Source organism: Myxocyprinus asiaticus, chromosome 14 (genome assembly GCF_019703515.2).
Source record: "Myxocyprinus asiaticus isolate MX2 ecotype Aquarium Trade chromosome 14, UBuf_Myxa_2, whole genome shotgun sequence".
Classification (NCBI taxonomy): domain Eukaryota; kingdom Metazoa; phylum Chordata; class Actinopteri; order Cypriniformes; family Catostomidae; genus Myxocyprinus; species Myxocyprinus asiaticus.
In genome coordinates, this window is record NC_059357.1 from 14,762,535 (window position 1) to 14,770,265 (window position 7,731).

Consider the following 7,731-nt stretch of genomic DNA (forward strand, 5'->3'; position numbering starts at 1 on the left):
ACAAGGGTTTTTGATTTTGTAGCTGTTAATGGGTAGTTATTAGCCAACATAAAATGTGATGTGGTATGGTATACTCAAACAATTTTAAAGCTGTTTTAAGGCTTAAATGAACATTAACAGAGACTATACAGAATAAGTGTACTCCTAAACAATTCAATCGCCACCACCACAAAATGAATTGGTGGCAAAAAAGGTGATTAAAACAGTGAAAAACTGGACCTGTAGCCAGTCACAGCACCTAAAAATATACAGTGGCAAGATACAGTTTTCTGCATTAATTAGTCATAAAATGTGATCTCATCTTCATCAAAGTCACAAGTGTAGGCCGACACAATGTGCTAACAACACACAATTTATAATCTTTCATGTCTTTATTGAACACCCCATTAAACATTGCTGTGGAAAAAGTATGTGAACCCCTGGTCAATCCTCCTTTGCCAGCAATAATCTCAACCAACCGTTTCCAGTAGCTGCGAATTAGACCTGCACAATGTTCAGAAGGAATTGTGGACCATTCTTCCTTACAGAACTGCTTCAGCTCAGTCATATTCTTAGGATGTCTGGTGTGAATGGTTCTCTTGAGGTCATTCCACAGCATCTCTATTGGGTTAAGGTCTGGGCTCTGACTGGGCCACTCCAAAAGATGGATTTTCTTTTTTTGAAGCAATTCTGTAGTGGATTTACTTAAATGTTTTGGGTCATTGTCCTGCAGCATCACCCAACTTCTACTGAGCTTCAGCTGGCGCATACCCACCCTGATATTATCCTGTAGGATATTTTTGATAAACTTGGGAATTCATTTTTCCCTCGATGATGGTAAGCGATACAGGCTCCTAAGCAGCAAATTCAACCTTATTTTCATAAGTCCACAATACATTTTCCCAGTAGCTTTGTGGAGTGTCAAGGTGGTCTTTGGCAAACTTCAGGTGTGCAGCAATGTTTTAGTTGGAAAGCAGTGGCTCCCTTTGTGATGTTCTGCCATGGATACCATACCTGTTTAATGTTTTCCCTATAGTAGACTTATGAACAGAGATGATAGCCAGTTCCAATGATTCCTTTAAGTCTTTAGCTGTCACTTTAGGGTTCTTTTTTACCTCATTGCGCATTCTGTGGTGTGCCCTTTGAATCATCTTGGCTGGACGGCCACTTCTAGGGAGAGTAGCCACAGTGCCAATTCTTCTCCATTAACAGACAATTTGTCTAACTGTGCACAGATGAATATCTAAGCTCATTGAGATGTAACCCTTTCCAGCTTTATGCAAAGCAACAATTCTTGATCATAGGTCTTCTGAGATATATTTTTTGCAAGGCACGGTCCACGTCAGCAAATGCTTCTTGTGAATAGCAAACTAAAAATGTTTAAATGCTTTTTATAAGTCAAAGTAGCTCTAACCCACACCTCCAATCTTGTTTCAATATCGTTAGCTTAGGGATTCACATACCTTTTCCAACCCACTGTGAATGTTTGAATGATGTATTCAATATGTGAAATAAAATAAAATGATAATTTGTGTTTTATTAGTTAAAACTGAATGTGTTTGTTCATTATTGTAACAGATGAAGATCAAACCAGATTTTAAAACAAATGTATATATAAACGCAGTAATTCCAAATGGTTTTTCTTGCCACTGTACACTTTCCCTTATACATGTACATATACATTTTAACCTAAAATCTGATTTAAAAAGTCATAGACTTTTAATGCAGGTGGTACAAGCTGCACTTCAGCATTTGGTAAATTTTTGTTACATCTCTCAAACTTTTTTCAGATTTCCTGCCCTCCCTCATACTGTGACATTATGGGCCTGAAACTCATTTTGAAATGTCATCTCTAATCTTATCGCTCAACTCTCCACAGCAGAGGGCCGCTGTAACAAGGAAAATTCCGGAAAGGGATCAGGAATTCAAAACATATGAGAACAAAGAGAAATCTCCATCAGATCAGTGGTCCGAGCCACTCACCTATGGATTTATTTAATAGAAGGACACAAGAAGGCTGTCAAGTCAAGATTAAACTTTTTATACAAGTTCAGAAACATCACTCTTAAAAACTAGTTAGGTGAAGTTTGTCAAGACAAACTTTGATGCTGGCTCGACAAAACCTTGGCTGAAAGTTTTAAAAAGTTTTATAAGCCATAACGTTTAACAGACAAACAGACAGACAAAGAAAGACAGACAGACAAAAAGACATATTAAAGGCCATGTGTGTGTTTGCTTACATTTGAATTTTTGGACTGTTGGAGAATAGTCTTGGCTTATTTGAACATTCCTCCAACGTAGGTGATTTTTCTTTGGCCGCTGAATGAAACTGTAATTCTGATAAAAGATATAGCAACCTGAGTCAGAACAGCCAAATGGGCAGTACTCAGTTTGGTGGATGTAGCTTGAAACCTCTAGGAGGAGTTACTGTTAAAACATTTGGTCTCAGGAAAAGAAGAAAATGAAGAATAATCTTAAAAGGAATAATGTTGGCTTGACAAAGTCAATAAATGTTCTAATTAGAACCAAAAAGGATACAAGTAACCCAGAAAATACTTGAGCAGATTCCAGGGGATACTTGGTAAGATTTCACTTTGTTAAACTTTTTTTTTTTTTTTACTTTGTTAAACATATTAAACATATATTTGGACATTTGCATTTAAATATTAGAGCTGTCCAAAGATTAAGACAATTGAAAACAAATATGTTTTGTAATTAATGGCTTAACACATTAATTTACTTAAGCAAAAAAAAAAAAAACAATATATATATATATATATATATATATATATATATATATATATATATATATAATATGTGTAAATTGTGTCACTTCATGTGGATTTTCACCCACAGAATCAATTGTTTTAGTTTAAAATTTAATAATTGTAAAAATGGTAATTTATTGATGGGTCTGTGGGAATACATAAACAAAAATGTTTAGGAAAGACTGCTTTAAAGAACCCAGAAACCATTACACTGCTCTTAATGCAACATCATTAATGTAACAAATTTTAATCATTAAAGAAGCAATAAGTCAACTGAATAACCCTATACAGTAAAAAAGGTTCTTTGCTGAACCTAAAGTGCAACACAGAACCATTGAATAACTTTATTTTAAGAGTGAAGAGATTGTAGAATAATAGTAGACTATAGTGATCTGTCAGTTTGACATGTAATTGCCCATGCATTTTCTTCTTCATTCTGAAAATCTTGATCAGCAGAATTGATGCAGTAGTTTTCACCAATGCTGCAACTAAACTGGTTTTGATGTCACTGCTAAGTAGTTGTCAGTTATCAAAACACACCTGACAGACAGGTTAAAAGACTAAAATTATTCATGTGATTTCTCTGTCTCTTGCTTTCTTTTTCTCTCCCTTGACTCATTCTCTCCGAGTGACCTAGTCTCATTTTTAACCTCAGTGACTTTCCCTGGAGGCAGTTTCGAGATCTTGCATAACCGGGACATTCCTTTACGCTTCTGACCCGATTAGAGCTCATTAAGGTGAGATACACAGAGGAAGAGGGAACAAGAGAACCAGAGAGTAACTGATCACGGTGACAGTCACATTAACCAGTACTGAAAGATGAAAAGTGGTAGTCATCTCTGGTCCGTAAAAGAATATGCATGTGTGTGTGTACATTCCCATCATGCATGAGGCAATTGATGTTTTAATTTCATATGGTTATTTATCATATACTTCTAGGTCAGTGATGAAATGTGAGCTTGTTTATTCTAACCTCTGTTTAAAGTTCATTCCGAAGGAGATAATCTCCCTTTGAAATCATTATATTCTGAAAACAGATATCTGCTATATGGTGCATGTCCACTCATCACAGTGCAAGGTGATTGTTAATGTTGCAGTTAATGTTCTTGCAATCCAAACTTGAACTATCAGCATGTTTCATGCTCTGTTTACACAGCATATAATGCATCGGGAACAAACAATGACATTGTGTCTTTGCAGTCATATGAGGAGATTTGAGTTGGTACATATGAATGATTGAGTAAATACCATGTCCTTTTCAGTTGCATGCAGAAAAGAAAATGCGGTTAATAATCTCAAATGGTCATATATTATATGCTTATATCAATCAGTGAATGTGAAATGAATGTCTTATGTAAGAAAGACTCTGAGCCTGTTTTGACTTGTTGCTGTTGTCTCTGTTTGGACTAATGGGGCAGCAATTTGGTGTACGGTTGCCCACATAAACAAATAAGCTGAAGATGCTCTCCAGGTCTATCAGCTGGCTTTTCCAGAGAACTTATCAGTTGGATTTAAAGTTAAACTCTGAAAATTGATTATTATTCTTTGGGAATGTAACGAAGCTTGCTTACTTGTTTACTTAATTTGTAAATGGTGTAAACATGATCCAAGGTCATTTTAACAGCTCAAAAAACATACCTACATACTTCATGACATTTTCTTAATCTTGTAAGAATTCATTATTAGCTAAATTGAAACTTGATAACGTGCTATTTTCACCCTTACATAATTTTTTTTTTTTTTTTTTTTTATTAGTTATGTTTGGGGAGTCCCCAGATACAAAATAATTACATATCTGAAATGTACATATCAATTTTCCAACACATGGGTTTAATATTATCTTCTTACTGGGTTTTGATAAAGTCAGAGAAAAATATTTAACCCTTATGTTGTGTTCCGGTCATTTTGACCTGGACAACTTTTTTTTTTTTTTTTTTACAAATTGTATTTTTACTTAATCCAATTCAAATAAAATTAATTGACTTTGTTAACTTATGGTATCTGAAAAAAAAAGAAAAAAAATTCTTTACATTTTATTGGTTTTATTTCACTTTGTTACACCTGTTGTGTTCCCGGTCAGAAATGACCGGCCATTGGAAATGAATGGATTAGACTACAAAATACAGAAACATTAAGTGTTCAGGAGCATCCCAATCCTTTAGATGAGCACATATGTGAATGTGTGTTTGCACACACAAAGTCCTCGGACATGTGCCCACACACACGCACACACACACACACACAAACAAACTTGTTTTTATATCATTGTGATGACTCTCCATAGACTTCCATGCATTTTATGGATTTTATACAGATCTAACGATTATTTCTATACACTAACCCTAAACCTAACCCTCACAGAAAACTTTATGCATTTTTACATTTTCAAAAAAACATTGTTTAGTATGTTTAATAAGCAATTTCCCTCGTGGGGACCACTGGCTGGGCCCCACAAAGTAGGTGATCTCAGGTTTTACAAAACATACAATGTAGCCCCCAAAATGTAGTATAAACTTACACACACACACACACACACACATTGTGTGATGTGTGTTGAGCACCCTTTTGTGCATCGTCTTTCCATGTACACTCTTTGAGGAATGTTTCAAGATCTACATATCATATTATGTTGTGTTTGGGCTCGTTTGAATTGAGATAGTCTGCTGTAAGTTAAGATATGTCATTGTCTATGTTATATGTATGATTCAGGAAGTTATAAAGAAAATTGTGACAAAATTATATTTATGTGTGTCAGTGGGAATTTTATACACTAATACTCACTGCTGTTTGGCCTCTGAGTGAAACAAATTTGCTCATTGCATTTTACTAATTGAGACCTTCCCAACGATATATAACACATGGCTAAGTCATCTTTTTTTATGTTTTTACCAACTCTGAATATATTTGTTGAGATAAAAATTAGCTAATTATGAGAACAAAACAGTTCTAATTTGCCAGCAAATTAAAAATTATTATTCAAGAAATGGTAGGATCAGCTATATATATTGTAAAGTACAGATTCTATTATTTAAAATAACACCTGTTTTGTTTAGATCAAGCTGATAGCTGAATAGATCAATAATTTAAAATATATATATTTATATATATATATTTTTAAAATATGTAAAAAAAAAAAAAAAAAAAAGAAGTACAAAACCTGTCATAATTACTAAAAAAGAAGTTGACAGAAAGATTCCAATATCTTAATATCTTGGGATAATATGTGCAATATGAGAGATTTATTAACAATCTTAGTGGGCCGGTCATTTTTGACCGGCAACACAAAAGGTGTAAGCACAAACGAACACAACACAAGGGTTAAATAATTTAAAGGTTAATTTCAAAAATACTATGGTTATTACACAAGGATTAGGATTTCTGGGACCCAAAATAAAGAGTATAAAATCAATCTCAACAGAACAATAGGATTAAATAATTGCATGATTTATATCATGCTTTCTTTCAAGTTTCTTTTTGAAATTATCTGTTTGTTTGTTTGTTTGTTTGTTTGTTTGTTTGTTTGACAAAGACACAACAAACAATACATTAATAAAAGAAATGAGACTGTCAACACTACTTATAAATGTTACATGTATTCATTACCACATGTATAATAATACTATATAGAGGAGAATTCTTCCAAGTTTCTATACTTTCACAGAATTCCAGCCTTTTCTCTATCACGCAGAGACCATTCAGATAGAACATGTTCTTGTTTTTAAACAAACTAAATGCAGTGCAACAACTGGAATGCAGGTCTCGAGACACGTTTTTAAAAGTTGATTTAACTTAACACACCATCTTAAAAATTCTGATGTCCATCTAACGCATTGCAAAATAATTGCAAAATAAATCTCAAGACTCAAAAATGCATCCTGTGTGAACAGCCCATTAAAAAGTGTAAACTCACAAAGGCACTCACTGACCCATTCTCAAAATGTTCTTGTGTTGTGTCCCCTGTGGTATGGCCATGTTTTTCCCATAAAGTGTACAGTTATTTTGGTCACGCATAGCTATTTATTATAAATTCTACCAGTTGCTGTGATGTGCACAGAATGAGGGCAGCAGGGGTGCAAGCCCCTGCCCCTTTCATTCACAGATCTGAAAGTGCCCTTCTGGTGGTCCAAAAAAGTAGAAATTTTTATAATTAAATTAAAATGGTTAAATAAAACAAAATTAAAATCTCGTAATAATCTCGTAATAATGTGTTATTATGAGGTTTCTTTGCAAATCGTGGGCGTATTAAAGAAAAATACGCTTATGTGCCTTTAACAGCATACTACATCAGATCAGGGGCGGATTCCAATCGCAAGTGATTCTCTATGCCCTACTCCCTCCGAGGTACTGAGCCCTTGATGTGGGTACTTTGAAGGGAAGATGGAATGACTGTATAAATGTGCCCTTCGTCTTGTGGAAGGGCCCATTCATTTTCTCACTTTCGTTTGGAACGAGCTTTCGAGTGGCATCCCCTCCCGCAGCAGTGCCCTTTGAGGGAGCAAAAATGTCGTTTTGAATTCGCCCCGGAGCATCGAAGTGCATCACGGAGCATCAGCTGTTTTTCTGTTTGTTTTTCATGAAGTTACAAGTGAAACGCGACAGAAGATATTTGTTTACAGCATGTCCACTCTTAAAGCTTTTTTCTCTGGGCCATTACTTGATATTAATTTAATATGTGAGTGAAATAATGTGTTATTTTCTATTCTCAATCTTTTCGATCGGTACAATGATTTGACCGTATGTTTGACAGTTTGTGTAGAGTAAATAATCATATTTCATATGTCATGGAAATGGAACACTTCTAATTTCTCAGCAAATTAAAAAGCACCTGGCAAGTGTTGGTTATATTGCCTGTATGCACTGTAAAGTCTTTAAAACGACACCAATTTTGTTTTATTGAGGCGAGTATTAATTATTTTGATGAATTCTTTTTCAGCATGGAACGTCAAAAGGATGTCAAAACATGTTTATTTATTATTATTTAAGC